Source organism: Oryctolagus cuniculus, chromosome 3 (assembly GCF_964237555.1).
Source record: "Oryctolagus cuniculus chromosome 3, mOryCun1.1, whole genome shotgun sequence".
Classification (NCBI taxonomy): Eukaryota; Metazoa; Chordata; class Mammalia; order Lagomorpha; family Leporidae; genus Oryctolagus; species Oryctolagus cuniculus.
In genome coordinates this window covers 86,107,836-86,126,914 of record NC_091434.1, presented here as the reverse complement: position 1 = coordinate 86,126,914, position 19,079 = coordinate 86,107,836, and positions in this window count along the sequence as shown.

Here is a 19,079-nt window from a genome sequence, read left to right as displayed (position 1 = left end):
TTTAGTTTTAACAGAATAATTTACATATCTGTGAGAAGAGTCCAAGGCATGTGTAAATAAGCAGAACTCAGAGGTATCAAGACCCTTGCTCAGTTTACTATGGACTACCGAGCTATGGACTGTGTATTTATTCCATCAGTCAGGTAATTTAATGAGACTTACACAGCATCAATTTCTGCAGAAGAGACAAAAGTTATTATTAAGGAGAGGCATGTGGCAGTAAGAAAAATGTGTTTGCTTGTTTTATTTTATTCTATTACCCCAAGTAGCAAAGGTGATCCCATTCAATGTTCATTAAAGTTTACCTTTATAATTTATCAAAGGAGACCCACATCAACAGGATTTTGCTGAGATTTCAAAATTGAAAACATTAAAATTTGATACCAAATGGCAGTTATTAAAGGAGCCTTTTCATTAGAAAAATAACCACATGGCTTTAATCTATGGATTTTTATTAATGTACAACTCTGTTAAGTGAACAGGACAAAGTACATTAAAGAAAAGTCATCAACTCTAAAAGGGCATTTTAACTTCCAATTACTAGACTTCTGGACCAATTCTAAGGAAAGAAAGAGGTTTATTTAAGCTGAAGGAAATTTAAATAAATGATCACAAAAGCATAATTTCCAGTGAATTTGTCTGGGAAGAGTTACACTGTATTATGAATAATGTTTGGCAGTTACCAGAAGGAAGATTATTTTAAGAAAACTCTGTTTCTTTGATAAAATTTAAATCAAATGACATCAGGCTTAGTAGTCAAACGGATCTAAGTAATAGGCTCTTTAAATATGCCTGAAATGTAATAGTATTCTCTGCTAGGGAATCATTGTAAAGGGTACAAAATTCAAAGAGGACTATGACTATGCGTTGCCAAACATCCGGAAGAAAAGTGAAGAACTCAATTGCCAAGGATGTTTCCAAATATTCACAATTTTGGCATCAATGTATCCAAACAGAAATGGAGAACATAAGCAAGTCTCAACCTAATGAATGGTAAGACTTCTTCTTTTACTGATAGTGAGATAATTATAAAGGCCACTTACATAATTTGAATTAGTTTGCTATAGATCCTGAAACTTCATTCCACTGCAACAAAACTGAAATTAATATTCAAATATTTAGAATTGGTTGGACTGATACTGTTCCTTTAAAATACATCATAGTCTTCTGTAACCTAAACCCACAGCACGAGAGCACAAATGCTCAGATGTAGACACTGCATTTTTACATGGCCTCTTGAGTGTTCACACTCCCACAAAGGCTGTCAGACCTGCTAAATGGCATAGCCAAATTTCTCTTGAATCTTTTTATAATACAATGATGCATAAGTGTAAGTCAACGTAGCATTTGACTATTCAAATACCACACCAAGAAGTCCTTTAAATATACAAGTCAATCCATAAGATGCTTTCGAGCCAATTTCACAAAAATATCTGTAACTTTACATACCCTTTGCATATTGTAGCCTAATGTTAAAATTACACACAATTCTTCCTGCTGCAAAAACCCATGTTAAAATTCTATACCTTTAAAATGGATGTATATATTTAAATCATGAACTTTGCACCGATTAAATGAAAATACGTCTATGACGTGTATATTTTTATAAACGCTGGTAACAAATTTCCTCTATTTTCATTCCAAAATAATTTTTACTTCAAATAATATTACAAATAAATTATTTTCAAAACATTAGTCATATAATAAAAATTTAATCTGAGAAGACAGTATGACTCAGAAAAATAAAGTTCATTGTAATAACATTATTGCTACACTGTGTTTTAAATTTTTTACTCTTGCTTTTGTCATTGCCTCCTGTAAATTGTGAATTCACATAGTCTATATGTCTTAACACTATCTATATTTCTCATTATGTAGAACATTCTTTTGTCTGTATTAAATGTTGAATGAGTAGAACTTTTCAGGAGTCCCTGAAATAATTTCAAATAATTCAGCTCCAACGTAGATTTTTAGAAAAGAAATAAAAGGTAAATGGTTTTGAATAAGAAAATTTACATAGAAGTAATTGAAAATGTATGCTTTTTAGAATTATAAATGATTATTCATTCTGAAAGATGATTAATTTCTTCATCAAATATTGATGGTCATGATAGATATGCCACATATTTTTAAACTCAAAAAAGAATCAATCTTTTTTTTTAAAGATTTATTTATTTATTTTAAAGTCGGAGTTACAGAGAGAGAGGAGAGGCCTTCCATTACTGGTTCACTCCCCAGTTGGTCACAACAGCTGGAGCTATGCTGATCCGAAGCCAGGAGCCAGGAGACTCTTCCTGGTCTCCCAATGGGTGTAGGGGCCCAAATACTTGAGCCATCTTCCCCTGCTTTTCAGGCCATAGCAGAGAGCTAGATCAGAAGTGGAGCAGCTGGGACTGGGACTTGAACCATCACCCATATGGGATGCCGGCACTGCAGGCGGCAGCTATAACTGCTACGCCATGGTGCTGGTCCCGAATCAATATTTATTTTAAAAAAAGAATCAATCTTTATTTTATTTCTACCTAGGCTTTATAAAGTATTTCAGTAGCCCTGATTAGCATGTTTTTTCTTCTTAAGACATAATTTAGTATTTAAAAATATTGCACCCTGCTTTTCCGGTAAAGTGAGATAGTATGTTAAGATGTGTCAATTTAAAAGATTGCCTGTCACATCATTGAATGGCAGAGATTCAATAGAGTTTCCCAGTGAAATGAAGCTTGAATTATTTGTCATTCTTTTATTATAGAGTCTTCTTTATATTTCTGTCATAACATTTTTTGGGCAGAAATTAACGCAGCATTATTACTATCAAATTTCTCAACTATCAATAGTTCTGAATTTTTAGTTTCTTTTCTCGGAATACAGAAGCAACCTGCATATTTCCCTCTTCTAATGGTTTTGATTTTTTAGTAGTGGCATGGGTGCTACATATCTCTTTTCAGCATGCATAAAAATAATTCGTATTTTCCTTCAAACTTGAAAGATTGCTGGCTTTCATGGCATCAAGTTTGCAGTGTTGTATCAGCCATTTTTGTTTCAATAATAGATGACACACTAATGCTATAATTCAAAACCACTAAAATGAGTGAACAAAGATTATATTAATTTTCTGATGTTTCAGGACCAAATTGTTTTATAAAGCAACATTTGTAGATGCTCTGAGTTCTAATCATCTTTTGCCTTGATTTTCTGCTTCTTGGTATTTGAAGGTACACATAAATATATTGAAAATTTCATTTAACTTCTCTTCAAAGTGTAACAATTTTTAAAACAGTTCAAAGATTCAAATGGACTGATGATGCTAAAATTATTGCAATCTAGAGAGAGAAAAATCCTGCAACATGAAGAATTTTATGAAGGAATCCTCTCTATGGTTATGTAGATAATGCCAGCTTGAAACAATAGGAGCTAGAATGCTGTGCCATAGTGTCTCCTTTCTTATGTATTAATAAACGCCTTCTGAGCACACACATTCACCTTCAGATTTTTAAGCAATTAGTTTGCAGATGTCACTAAATAAATGGCATTCATTCCTTAAGCAGGAACCATACCTGTTAACCATCTCAGCCTATTCTAGCTTTAAAGCTGGGCTTGATGTGCACAGCATGCTCAAAAACTGTACTCACAGTTCAAATGAGCTGGATTACAGACCATGACCACTGAGACCCTCACATGACAAAGCCTTTGTGTAATTAATATGCAGGGTAAAATGCTCCCTGGACTGCTGCTAAAGCGATTTAAATCATGCACATAAAAAATGTAATCACAAATTTAGCATGGTGGACAGAGTAGTCACACTGGGCTTGATTGCATAGAAGGTTCCAAGTGTGTTTTAAATGTCCTTTAAGATTGAGATTAGGACTTGTACTTACAAGATGCATATTAATCTAAAACTCAACATTTTTCAGTGTGGGATCACAGTAGGAGAACATTATGGGCAATAGAGGTTCATTCTAATCCCAGTAGGTAATTACACTTTGAAATAATATTCTTTAATTAAATCTTGTTTGCAGTTGATTGATTTAGACACTAAATCTAAAAACCTAAATTTAAGTTTTTATCAATTTTTGATGCTTATTGCACACAACTTGGGCTTTAATTGATGTTTCTGAAGTTTTAAAGCCCTTGTCCACTGTATCCTGGGTGAATTTAGTGTAATTATCAACATCATTCTTTAATACACTTGATGACTTTTTCTGGAAACTCAGGAAGTTTGAGCGCTTTTACAATTTTAATATATACCTGAAAGGTATTTAAGATATCACTATGCCAATATTTACATGGCAGATTCTTCTATCATACCTTCAGTAGACACATAATCTAATCCTTTCTCTGAATTACTGACAGAGGTTTCTTTTTCAAAAATATTTACAACCTGTAATATTAGATCATAAAAATTGGGTCACAGCTTTAATAATGGACAATGTACAAAAAAATTCTAATTCTAGAGTTGTTTGAATCCTTTCTAATTTGGAGACTATGGCACTAAACAACAACAAAAAACGATACTCCTGGCTTATATTCACAAAGGGAGGCTGTGTAATCATATGTATGTATACCTATATATCTTATCTTTTATGTCTATATCTTTTTTTTCCTCACCACTTGGCACAGCTTGCCAAAACTTGATTAAAAGACTCATTGTGACCACGCAAAGATTAACGTGTTTATGTTTAATACACCATATGACAGCAGATCTGTACAGTAACTGCTAAAAGCAGTATGTTCTACTGTCACCATGACAAAGGGAGACTCTTCTGGCAGGTAACACTAACAACTCATTGAATGGTAATCTTTTACATTTTGGAACTCTTAATAATTCCTCACTTTTCTGAAACAAATGCTTTTTCTGAAAGAAAATTGTGAAAAATTTCATGTCCTATATGACCCACTGAAAGGAACTTTGACATATGCCCTAATTTGGCACATGATATTATCTGTCAAAGATGATCAAGGATACTTATAATTTGTTGTGAATTTGCAAATTACAATGCAACCAACTTAATAGGTATCCGTATAACCAAGTAGTTGGATAGTTTAAAGATTTATATCAGGAAATAAAAAATTAGGTTTGGTGGCCTAAGCATTGTGACTTAAAGATGCTGTTCACTAATGTTCATATTTAAATTCATATAATAAGGATTGGCATGGTTTCAGGTTCAACAATGACATACAACAGCATCTTGCAGATGTAGCCCAGTAAATTACATTCATGATGCCATATTTAATAACTGAAAATTCACATTTTACTACAATTGCATTTGTCACTGCTGAAAAACAAACTAGCATGTGGAATGTTTTATTACAATGACTACATTATTGTGAGAAATGATTAAGTCACTATAAGAGAAAAGTAAGGCCAAAAGATCTCATTCACCATAACACAAATATTAATCACACATAAATAATACAGGTGTCTCACAGTAAGCCATATTACCCTAAAATATAGATTACACATCCTAGGGGCAAATAGTACCACAACAGACTTGAAATAAATCCCTCAAGCCATGGTGGCCAAAAGGAAATCATTTATGTTTTGACAGTTTAATATACTTTTTGGTTATGCATAACAGATGAAAATATTTACACCAATATAAGAGAGTGAAAGAAAAATTAAATCTGACTAATCGACCTGTTCAAAGTATGATTTTTAATTTCAAGGAATTTTTGTAACTACTCCAAATAATAAATATGCTTCCTACAATTCAACCGTATCCATTCATTTTTAATTATTTCACAGCAGCTAAAAAAATAAACCAGTTTCTCAACTCAAAGAGAACTTTCCCTGTTACACACACACTCTATTTGGATAAAAAGATGACTGACTGACTGACTGACTGCCAGCCCAGAGCACTAAGGATTAGGATGAACGTCACCAGCAGAGTCTTCCTTGTGCTGATTTACTCTCAAAATGGTCAACTGCACCAGGACAAAGACAGGAGCCAGGAACTCCATCCAGGTCTCCCAGTTGGGTAACAGGGACCCAAATACTTGAGCCATCATCTGCTGCATCTCAGGTACATTTGCAGGAAATTGAATGGGAAATGGAGCAGCTGGGGTTGAAACTGGCCCTCTGATATGAGATGCTGGAACAGCTTAATCTGATGTGCTACAACAGTTTCCTGTATGTGTTACTTTTTTAAAAAAGTCATAAAAAGGCATATGTCAACGCAACAGGAGCTGATGGATCCTAATTTTCTACAAGCATTTATTAAGGATTTGCTATATTGCAGCACCGGGTTAGGCACTACGGTTAGAGATTAGCAACCAGTCAGTTCATTGACCTTAAAGTATTTACAACACATTAAGAAACTTGCCTGAGAGACTAGTGTTGTGGCATAGTGGGTAAAGCCATGGCCTATGATGCTGGCATACAAATGGGTACCAGTTCAAGTCCTGGCTGCTCCACTTCCAATCCAGTCCCTGCTAATGGCCTGGGAAAAGCAGTGCAACATGGCTCAGGTGTTTGTGTCCCTGCCACCAACCAGTGAGCTCCAGGCTCCTTGCTTCAGCCTAACCAGCCCTCCCCATCTGGGGAGTGATCCAGCAGGTCGAAGATCTCTCTCTCTCTCTCTCTCTCTGTGTGTGTGTGTGTGTGTGTGTGTATGTGTCTGTCTGTCTCTACCTCTCTCTATATAACACTGGCTTTCAAATAAATAAATACATTTTTTAAAGAAAGAAACTTATCTGATAAATTTATTTAACAAAGGAAAAAGTAAATATGAAGATACTTCAAAATGTTCACGGAGAGGGGTGAGTGAGTGGTACAAGTGATTAAGTTGCTGCTTGAGGGACTGTGTCCCAGAACGGAAGGTTTGGTTTTGTGGCCACTTCCTCCCCTTCTGATCCAACTTCCTGTTAATGTGCACCTGTCAAGGCACCAGAAGATGGCTCAAGTAATAGGTCCCTGCCACCTACTTGGGCAACCTGGATAGAGTTCTGGGCTTCTGGCTTTGGCCTGGGCCGGCCTGGCTGTGGCCAGCATTTGGGGAGTGAACCAGCTGAGAGAAGATCTCTGTGAGTCTCTTTCTCTGCCCCTCTGGTTTTCAAATAAAATGAAAATAAATAGATAAATTCTTTTTAAAGTTCATGGGAAATGCAATTAAAAGGTGTTTATTTCAGTGTAAAAGTTTTGGAATCTGTGGTTAATTTTTTCATAACATGGACTTTCCATGAACTTTTTGAAGACCTCACCTACCATCAAAAATGATATGTGGTTCAGCATTAAATGTTTCGGTATAAGACATTCATGAAAAAATAAACACAGGCTATGCAGGTAGGTGACTGTACAGGGAAGAGTGGGGGTGCATTGGTCTTCGATGGGAGCACAGACTTGCAGAGTTTCTCGCAGAAATCCTAGCATTCTCAGCTTCCTTACTGCTGGACTGAGGCTCACTTGGCAGTATCCTTTGCAGAAACTTCCTATTCTACTCAGCTTCGAAATTTTAAAATCCTGCAAACTCAGAATTATATTTCTTCTGTTTCCTGTCTACACCTCCCATCCAGGTTACCTCATTCTGTTCCTAGCTTATAATTTTAACTTTAAGCCTTCATCCGTACTGTTCTAAAACTCAAAACTCATACACAACTAATACTTTACCTCTGCTTCAGAACAGCAGAACAAATTTAGCAGAGTATGTAATTAAAACACAGCTTTAACTCTTATTGTTGCCAAAATTACAGGTGCCTGGGATTTCCTCATTCAGACAAAATGACCACCATCTGCCCAGCTTTTCAAACCACATATGTAAGTTCATGTCTTTCTCTTGTTTAATATCACTGCAATTCTTCCATGAGTTACTAACACACTATGAACTGAATCAATGAGGCAGGCTCACTCTGCTTTCTTGTTACTTCTCTGAGAAGTCCTGAAAGGAGACAGAACATAAACACACACACAGACACACATACACACACACAAAATTACTGGTTGACTACTTACAGATGGACAGCAAGGGAAAACAGAAGTCTAGGATTTTCTGCAATGCTTCCCCAGGGCTCAGGAAAGCAGCTTGGGCACAGGGAGTCTCCACCACACATGCACAGATAAAAGACCCTAAAGATCAGCTCACCCTGAGTTTTTAAGGACATCTTGATTCCAAAAGGTTCTGGAACAAAGCCTGGGTTGGGAGGGCCAGTCCCTTCTTAAAACAGGGTGTTGCATTCCCAGCACAGTTATTCTAGAGAACTATCAACAAGAAAGAGGAAAGAATTGGGTGAGCCCAAGGCCAGCCACCTGGAGAACTGTCTTGCAAGATCATGCTCTTCATTTACTAGTTTTCAGTGCCCATGCAGTCTCTTATCTGATGGCATATTCCATGTCCCATTCTCATTCACTATGCTTGAACCACAGTGACAAGTCTCAGTTTCTTTGAGCATTGTATCGTTGCTGGACTGATCAATTTCACATAGGCATGAGATGTATGAGTCTCCATCTCATCATTGCCTTAGATGTCTCAATTCCTCTCTCTCACACCTTCCCTCCCCCACTGTCCTTTCAGAAGAAATGCTTGGCTAACACTTTCAGCCCTGGTTCAACCTTTCCCCAAGGACACACCCTCAATAGTCCCCAGGGAGGCCCTCACCACTACTGATGAAAAATCTTTTAGAAAATGAGAGTGGGTACTCTCTAACAGAACTAATAAGACTATTTCGGAAGACAGAATAATTGTCTTTAGAGATTTTCAACTCCCAAAGCAAATGTGTTACTCTCTTACCTGCTTCAGATACTAGATTAAAATAAAAATTTAGGTAAGACCAAAACAGATCAGTCCGGCACTCTGCCACATGATTTTAAGGATTATCTCTTTAAGAAATATCTATTTTTGCATTTCACCTGATTTAATCAGCTTTGTAGTCCCTAGGCACTTTTGTTTTTGTAGATTTCTTTGGCCATAAAAATTATCAAAAATTGTATTTTCTGACTCTGCTAATTGACATTAAAATTAATATAATGCACAAGTACAAAAAATATTTCTTGAACTAAAAATTCATTGTTTTCCTTCAGATTTTTTTTAAAGATTTATTTATTTATTTGAAAGAGTTACACAGAGAGAGAAGGAGAGGCAGAGAGAGAGAGAGAGGTCTTCCATCTGATGGCTCACTCTTCAGATGGCCGCAATGGCCGGAGCTGCGCCAATCCAAAGCCAGGAGCCAGGAGTCTCTTCTAGGTCTCTCACATGGGTGCAGGGGCCCAAGGATTTGGGCCATCTTCTACTTCCCAGGCCACAGCAGAGAGCTGGATCAGAAATGGAGCAGCCAGGACTAGAACCGGCGCCCTCCATATGGGATGCCGGTGCTTCAGGCCAGGGCGTTAACCTGCTGCACCACAGCGACGGCCCTTTCCTTCAGATTTTTAAAATAAACTAAAACGTCTTTATGGACACCAACTACGGTGCTTATGGTACTAATGTATATGTTGACCCAGCTCAAAAGAGAAAGAAGTGAATATTTTGAATGCATTTTGTCTCCCAGCGGCTAAATGATTCTTCAAACAAAGCATTATATTACATTTACATCCCACCTAGCTTTTAAAGTAGTTCATATCACTAATGAATCCTTCAACATCTATTTGAGCACTTAGAGCATTTAAGATAAGAAGTACAAGGAGTGTCATTGCCCAAATTATTAAAGGAGATAACTATATTTCTCTAATCAAATAAAAGTAAACTTATAAATCAGCAAATATTTAAAATTCCTGAATATCTGAGAAGACTTCAATAAGTTCATGGAGAGACTGAAAAAAAATAAGTTTACTTTGGTATAAATATGTTTTAAATCCAGGCATAGCTTTCTCAAAATATGTATTTTCTTATGAACTTCTTTGAGGACCTCCCTTCAAGAGTTCAGAGGAGCACATCTTTACCTTTTTAAATAGTATCTTTGAAAACTTTTTCTTTATTATACATCAAAAAATTCATAGTTAGGTATGCTAAATTTTTTGAATATGGAATTTATAAACCAGAGTTTTATCATAATGATAAATTATTCTTGCTTTGTCTTCCTCTTAAAAATATTTTGACAAGTCTTTATATACTGTTCCTATTCTAGGGTAGCTATGTAGTCCAATGTGCCTGAGAGATTTCCTACTTGTGCCTTTTGCCCCAATACCTAACTTTCACTCATGTAATCATTTTGGTTGGACAATGACGCATAGTCACTTCATCTATAGTGACTCTGAAGTTGATTGTTCATTCAACCCTATTTATACTCTTGTCAATAAATTAAATTTTAAAAGCAGATAAAGCTGTCTCTCTCTCACTGTCCACTCTGCCTGTCAAAAAAATAAAAAATATTTAAAAAAGCAGATAAAGATAAGGCAGACATTTGTTCCAGATTAAAGCAGAGGTCTGGCTCTGAAAATTCCAAATGCAAGAATCACCATTTGATTTCTATGGACTGTGTATTTAAGTTCAATAAAACACCTGCCACATCCTGATCACAACCTGTGAAAATGCTATACTCTCACTTTTTGCATCTATTCCCTGCTTTCTATTTGTGTTTCATCGTAACTGTCTGTCCTCATTCCTAGATGCTTAGATGAAACATTTAGCCCATATTGGGCTCATTCCTGGAGAACCAAATTTTGATAGCTGACCTATCATGCCAGCATCCCAAGATCTTTCTCTCCCCTGCCCTACTGTGAAAATATACTAGCAGATAATTCTGTATTGCTTCTTTATCACTAACCTACTTTGTAGATGGATAGCATAAGTGTCTATCTACTTAATTATGTCAGATATTAATTTTATTCAACATTTGTCTCTACCTCTTTAAATATACCTAAAACTTCATTAAAGCGTTTTTAAAACACCCAAATACCCCGAAAAGGATGATTTTTATTTTTTTTTTAACTTTTATTTAATGAATATAAATTTCCAAAGTACAGCTTATGGATTACAATGGCTTCCCCCCCATAACGTCCCTCCAACTCGCAACCCTCCCCTTATCCACTCCCTCTCCCCTTCCATTCACATCAAGATTCATTTTCGATTCTCTTTATATACAGAAGATCAGTTTAGCATACATTAAGAAAAGATTTCAACAGTTTACTCCCACACAGAAACATAAAGTGAAAAATACTGTTTGAGTACTAGTTATACCATTAAATCTCAATGTACAGCACACCAAGGACAAAGATCCTACATGAGGAGTAAGTGCACAGTGACTCCTGCTGTTGACTTAACAAATTGACACTCTTGTTTATGGCATCAGTAATCACCCTAGGCTCTTGTCATGAGCTGCCAAGGCTATGGAAGCCCCCTGAGTTCACTGACTCTGATCATTTTTAGACAAGGCCATGGTCAAAGTGGAAGTTCTCTCCTCCCTTCAGAGAAAGGTACCTCCTTCTTTGATGACCCATTCTTTCCACTGGGATCTCACTCGTGGAGATCTTTCATTTAGGTTTTTTTTTTTTTCCCCAGAGTGTCTTGGCTTTCTATGCCTGAAATACTCTCATGGGCATTTCAGCCGGATCCACATGCCTTAAGGGCTGATTCTGAGGCCAGAGTGCTGTTTAAGACATCTGCCATTCTATGGGTCTGCTGTGTATCTCACTTCCCATGTTGGACCATTCTCTCCCTTTTTGATTCTATCAGCTAGTATTTGCAGACACTATTCTTGCTTATGTGATCCCTTTGGTTCTTAGTCCTATCATTATGATCAATTGTGACAGAAATTGATCACTGAGACTAGTGAGATGGCATTGGTACATGCCACCTTGATGGGACTGAATTCGAATCCCCTGGTATGTTTCTAACTCTACCGTTTGAGGTAAGTCAGCTTGAGCATGTCCCGAATTGCACATCTCTTCCCTCTCTTATTCCCACTCTTATATTTAACAGCAATCACTTTTCAGTTAAGTTTCAGCACTTAAGAAGAATTGTGTATTGATTACAGTATTCAACCAAAAGTATTAAGTAGAACAAACAAAAAAATACTAAGAGGGATAACATATTAAGCTGCTCATCAGCAGTCAGGGTGAGGGCTGATCAAGTCACCGTTTCTCATAGTGTTCATTTCACTTTAACAGGTTTCCTTTTTGGTGCTCAGTTAGTTGTCACCTATCAAGGAGAACAAGTGGTATTTGTCCCTTTGGGATTGGCTTATTTCACTCAACATAATGTTTTCCAAATTCCTAACAGGGATCACTTTTCAGTTAAAATTTAAACACCTAAGAATAATTGTGTGTTAATTACAGAGTTCAACCAATGGTACTAGAACAAAAAAATACTAAAATGGATAAAGTATTACATTGTGCATCAACCATGAGGACAAGAGCTGATCAAGTCACTGTTTCTCACAGTGTCCATTTCACTTCGACAAGTTTCCCCTTTGGTGCTCAGTTAGTTGTCGCCAATCAGGGAGAACATATGATATGATAAAGGGTTGATCACCAGAATCTACAAAGAAATCAAGAAACTCCACAAGATCAAAACAAACAACCCACTTAAGAGATGGGCCAAGGACCTCAATAGACATTTTTCAAAAGAGGAAATCCAAATGGCCAACAGACACATGAAAAAATGTTCAAGATCACTACCAATCAGGGAAATGCAAATCAAAACCACAATGAGGTTCCACCTCACCCCGGTTAGAATGCTTCACATTCAGAAATCTACCAACAATAGATGCTGGAGAGGATGTGGGGAAAAAAGGGACACTAACCCACTGTTGGTGGGAATGCAAACTGGTTAAGCCACTATGGAAGTCAGTTTGGAGATTCCTCAGAAACCTGAATATAACCCTACCATTCAACCCAGCCATACCACTCCTTGGAATTTACCCAAAGGAAATTAAATTGGCAAACAAAAAAGCAGTCTGCACATTAATGTTTATTGCAGCTCAATTCACAATAGCTAAGACCTGGAACCAACCCAAATGTCCATCAACAGTAGACTGGATAAAGAAATTATGGGACATGTATTCCATAGAATACTATACAGCAGTCAAAAACAACGAAACCTGGTCTTTTGCAACAAGATGGAGGAATTTGGAAAACATCATGCTGAGTGAATTAAGCCAGTCCCAAAGGGAAAAGGATGATTTTTTTAAAAATTGTCAATAATTATACCCAAGTGTAACTTAGAGTTTTGAAAACTGATTTTTAAAATAACGTGAAGGTGGGATGTCAGAGAGTAGAGGCTCTAGGCTGTAAGCAGGAAAAATTGTGACTTGCCAAGAGAAAATCATTATGATTCCTAATTTAGCTCACTTGATAGGCTATCATATCTTTCTCTGCTAGAATCAGCTTTTGTTCTAACCTAATTAAAATATTAATTTGTTATGGAGAAATCATAATACTGTAGACCCTAAGTGTCCAATTCAGCCTTCCACAGATAGAAAATACTTGGGGAAAAATTGCATTTGTACTGAACATATGTAAATTTTTCTCCTGTTTTTATTTTCTAAACAAAACAGGACAACAGCTATTTAATAGGGGTTGCATTATATGGGGTTCTGTAGTAGAGTATGCTGATATGAAGCACTAGGAGGTGTGCATAGGTTATATATTCCAATACTACATAATTTTATTTGAAGGACTGGACCACCCATGAACTTTGGTATTCCTGAGGCTTCCTTGACCAATACACTACAGATGCCAAAGGATGATTAGATAGTATTTCAGAAATATGTATTGTATTATCTCTGAAAACTAAATGCAGATACTTACTCTGCCATTTACTCCCTGTAACATGTTGTGCTACTTTAGAAACTTCTCTTAGCTCTAATTATTTAATTTGTAAAAAGATGATAATGCTTAATTAATATTATTGTAAGGGTTTAAAAAATTACTCTTATGCCAAGCCTACTCTGAAATTCAATGAAAAAATAAAGGCCCTTTCCTTTGTTATTTTTCAAATAAAAGAGACATCACAAATGTTTTAATATAAGAAAAGAAAAATTAATTAAAACAATTGAAATGGAAAAAATCTCTGGCTGGAAATAATCTGGATGAAAATATCTCAGTCCCTACTTGCATAGTCAAGCATTTTCCTCATCTTCTGGAACTTTTAATCTCTGGAAGAAAAGTAAGTGGAAGTAAAACAAAGAAACCTTGAATTTATAGACAATAAGCACAGAAGATGACAGGCACACAGCACTGTTATAAGTAGGAAACTGTGCACAAGTCTATCAACTTAAGATTAAGACCTCCAACCCTCTTCCTGTGCCACTTTCAGTCCCTACAGCTGGAATTATGTACCCTTCCATATCCTTGAAAACAAGCAAATTGTCTAGCAGGCTGCACACTCTAGAGTACAGTGACCAATGGACAACACTTCTTTTGCCTAATGGGCTCCCAATCAGTACCACCAATAATCACCAGATATGTGGCATAAGATATGAATAAAGTATCTTAAGAGCAAGGAATAATCAAAATAGGAAATAGCCGTAGAAACTGATATGATGTTGAAGTGAAAGAAAACTATGGTGAACGTAATATTATTAGTTTACTTGGAAAAGTTATACATGATACTGTAATTGTGAAACAGAGACCGAATGCCACTGAAGACTCAGAGAGTAAGAAATGACATGGAATCTATAAAACATAAAAACAAAATTTGAAAACTCAATGAGTTGGAATATAATCACAAGTAAATATCTTAGGAAAATTGGATGAGAAAACATAAAACAATGAGAGGACCAGTTGAGTAGCTCTAACATTAAACTAGTGGGGAAAATAGGGGCTACTAGGAAAATTACTGAGAAAAAATGTGTGAGGAAGGCTTTGCAAATGAAAGAATATGTATTTCCAGCTGTGTGTTCATTATAAAGAGTGAAAGATTAATACCAAAGTACAAAGTTACAAAATTTCAAAATATCACATATTAAAATTATATCATAACTGCTTCCTAACAGAAAAAATACTCATCTCTTTAAAAAATTAATTTACAAGGGATTATAATCAGAAGTGCACAGGCTTCTCAAAAGAAAAACTAGGAGCTAGTAAATATTGGAACAAGTAAGGGCGAGATACAGTTATTTCAGACTGAGCACCAAGCAATTTACCTTCCAAGAACCCTTTACTAGAAGTCTTGATGGTGGATTTTCTCCACCAAACTAAGAAAGTAAAGCAAGAGATAAATAAAAAAAATTTTAGAAGGCAAGTATGAGATAATACTATTAGCAGTTGTAGCTTATTTATAGGCCTCAATTAAAAACAATCAAACCAGATTTGAGAAAAGGAGTTTTCTGAGAGAGAAGGCTGCAGGAAATGAAAATGACTGATAAAAAATTTGAAGACATAGATTACCGTACTGAGTACGGGGAGATTCAGTTGTTGGTATCAAGAAAATTAAGCAAACAGAAAATAATGCATTGTCTGAAGGAACATTACATAAAACTATGGAAGTAAAGAACCACTTCAGCTGTATTTGTGTGTGGTGTTTACACATGTTGAAAGCGGAAGGACAAGAACTTTACACTCCTTGCTCAGCAGACAAGTCCAAGGTACAGGTCAGCCTCCTTCCATCTAAGCCATTTTCTGTTCATTTGGGCCTTGTCTAGCCTTTGATTTCTGAGGATAAGTCGGGCCCTGTATGGGAGCCTATAGCGATCTCCTACAGCCATTCTTGTCTTTGTTTTTAGTAGACTGGCTTTCCCCAGCAGTGGGATATTGTTCCATCGTCATCAGAGAAGACTAAATGTAGTTCACTGTGCCTTTTAGTGGTGGAGGAGCAAGTCACTTTCATTTTCATTTCCATAACTTCTTTTTATCCGTGTATATTCTGTAATAAATGTGGAAGAAATTGAAAAAAAAAATTAGTCTGTAGCCAGTTGGGTCCTCACCTGATGTTTTGATGTTTGAAGAATAAATTGATCAACAGTAGGCTTATTTCTTGGTAATTTTCTTTATTGGATGGTGATTTTTTTTTTCATTTTATGTTTGGTTCCATACAGTGAATGCCAGCTAGTTACTAAAATCCTGATTTCCTTTACCTTTAAGGTATCATGAAAATATAGTGAAGAACAAAAAGTCCAATATTTTTAGGTTCACCTGGCCTGAAAATAGGATCAAAGAAGAGCAGTAAATTACAATATGAGAGGAATGATGGGAAATCAGCAGCCTTATTTACTTTCTTTTAACAACATAAGAAACATCAGTGCATCTGTAGCAATTGAAATAGTTCATGAAAAAAAAGGAATAAATCCTATATCCATACATCTTGCCTTGGACCAACCTGATGGGGTCAGACAAATAAATTTTATCGCTTTTCTATTTGTTACCTTATCATGTGACCTCCTCCCACTTTGAACCACATTCCATATGACTAGCCAAGTTCCCATTTCCTTGAAACCCAATCTCAAAACAGTGAGTATTTAAATTAATGAGCTTACTAAAGTGCACTGAAAGCCTCAATGATGTTTCTGGGAGCATTTTGGGACATGCCATGGCTAGATTTTATAAGCACGAAATTTGTGCTAAATGTAACAAGAATGCCAAGTGAAAAAGTGTTCATAGGCTCCCCCACACCACGTTGCTAAGGCTGTTCTGCAGTCAAGTGTATCATGTGACTCCATGGGTGGCCCTATAGTGGGTGACTTAGTGAATGGGCAGTACCATCTGCACATCCAGATAGAAACTTGACACGTATTGCCCTCAAATTCCTGTGAAGTTGACTGTGGCACAGCAGGTGCCATGGAATAGCCTGTGCTCCTTAAATGCATAGCGTGTTCAATGTTCAAGGAGTTAATTAAAAAATACTCTCCAGATTTACACATTTTCGCAGAGTAGATCAAAAGAGGGTTTGGAAATACAAGACCAAAGTAAATAAGACCAACTGCTGATTTTTCAATTAGGTTATGTTTCAGGGATACAAAATTACATATTCCTTTCCAATTGCACATCCCCTGCACTTTTTAAACACAGAGCAACCCATTATTAAGCTATTAATCACCTCGTCCAATTAATTGCTAGAAAATGACCCAGGTTTTAGTAGTAGTGTTGCAATTGAAATGCTCTTTGATATTTGGCAAGGTAAAGTTACAGGCAGTAGTAATTTGAGACGGTGAGGCTATTAGCTGCTGTTTAGAATCTCAATTACTCTAAAGATAGATAATTACAAATAAAACAAACTTGTTCTCCTACATTAGTAAGTGCTTCTCTTTTGCTTTACAAAATTTATGAGTGATTTTTTCAGCCACTGAATATAATTTCCATGTGAAAAATTGACCTTAACAGTATGAAGTATAACTACAAGTAAAAGCTGTGTTTTCTTCTAAGAGAATAAATGCATTTCCTGAACTCTGACTGTTAAAGCTAATTGATTTATTGGCTCTCTATACAGTGTACTATTGTCTTCATGCTCTTGGGACAGGGGAGCTTCTCAGAAAACAGCTGAATTCTGCCACTACAAAAACATGACAGCGAAGTACACGTCTCCTTTCTTCCAGTACAGGGTTTCTAGGAGCCTAAAAATATGAAAGAAAAAGAAAATCTTTTTCCAGGATCAGTTGGAGTGAACTGAATGCTGCTGCATTCCTTGGCTCATGGAATGTGTACTTTTACTGCTTGAACGTTCCTGAGAAGTTAATAGTGTGGGGGGTTCTTTTCTTTTTAATCATATTCCTTTCATAGTAAAATATTTATTCAAGCAAATGTAAAGTACTTGTCAAAATATGAGAATATGAAATTCCCATTTTTAGGGTTTTTTTTAAACACAGCAGTGATACAAAATATAAAGTGATGCATTTTCCCTCAGGGCTAGTTTTTAAATTCACAAATTGAACAAATATGTTTTTGTTTTATTTTCCTTCTACCTTTTGGTTGCTATATAAATTAGTAAATATAATGAGAGAAGTTTCTCAGCTGCAGCTGATTTCAACATTATGCAATCATTTCCAAAAGAAAATTTGAAGAATAACAAATAAAGTGAAAAGGACAAACACTGAAATAGTTCTATCTAGATGTTCCCTTAGTATGAGGTGTAGCCAGCAGATCTGATGTTGTATTTAAGGAGTATCTCACTGCAGAAAGCAAAACAAGGAGAACACTTTCCAGTGCATGTTCACTTCTCAGGCTGATTCCAATGGGGGAAGGATACAGAGATGATTGCAGGTTCAGTATTTCCTACAAAACTTGCAAGCCTCTGGATCTTTCTGAGAAATTCTAATCTAACCTTGGTCCACCCCTAATCTTTCTATAGCTATTGATTTGAGCTAATTGGAAAGACAGCAGGGTAAATTTTGGATTTCTCTTAAATATTTTCTGATCCCTAAGAAGATACACATAATAGAATTCTGTGTAAGAACACAAAGAATGTTTTTTCCCTCAAAGAAAGAGTGTTGGTAGTTGATATGCCAGTGGTAGTTGTTATACCAAGTGTCCATTATTCCATGAGCAGACTACACTTAAAAAGATAAAGAGGAGCTTAAATATGTTTAGAAGAATTTTTTTAAAAAATATCTTGCATTTCAAAAAATTCGAATAACATCCAGGAAGGTGGCTAGTTGGTTTAAGAAACTAGGATTTCTCCTTTTCCACTAAACTATATCTTTGTGGTTATTTCTCTCTTCTTTCCCACCAGAATTTATCATCTCACCACTTTTTCTAGATAAACTCTTCAATAATACTATGTAATTGTTGCTTTTTTGTAGTAGCACAGCTTTAAAGCAAACCAGCAGATTATTGGTTGCCAGTTTAAAATGGAGAAATATTGCTGATTCATAAGGTAAAATTATATTACTGAGTACAGAAAGCTATGCATTCTTCATTTAAAAATGATAGTTTTGGAGAGCCAGTGCTGTGGTGGAAAGGGTAAAGTCGCTGCCTACATTGTCGGTTCCCGATATGGGTGCCAGTTTGAATCCCTGCTGCTCCACTTCCAATCCTACTCTCTGCTATGGCCTGGGAAAGCAGTAGAAGATGGCCCAGATGCTTTAGCCCCTGCACCCATATGGGAAACCTGGAAGAAGCTCCCGGCTCCTGGCTTCGAATCGACATAGGTCCGGCTGTTGCAGCCATCTGGGGCATGAACCAGAGGATGGAAAACCTCTCTCTCTCTCTCTCTCTCTCTCTCTCTCTGCCTCTGCCTCTCTGGATCTCTGCCTTTCAAATAAATAAATAAATCTTTAAACAA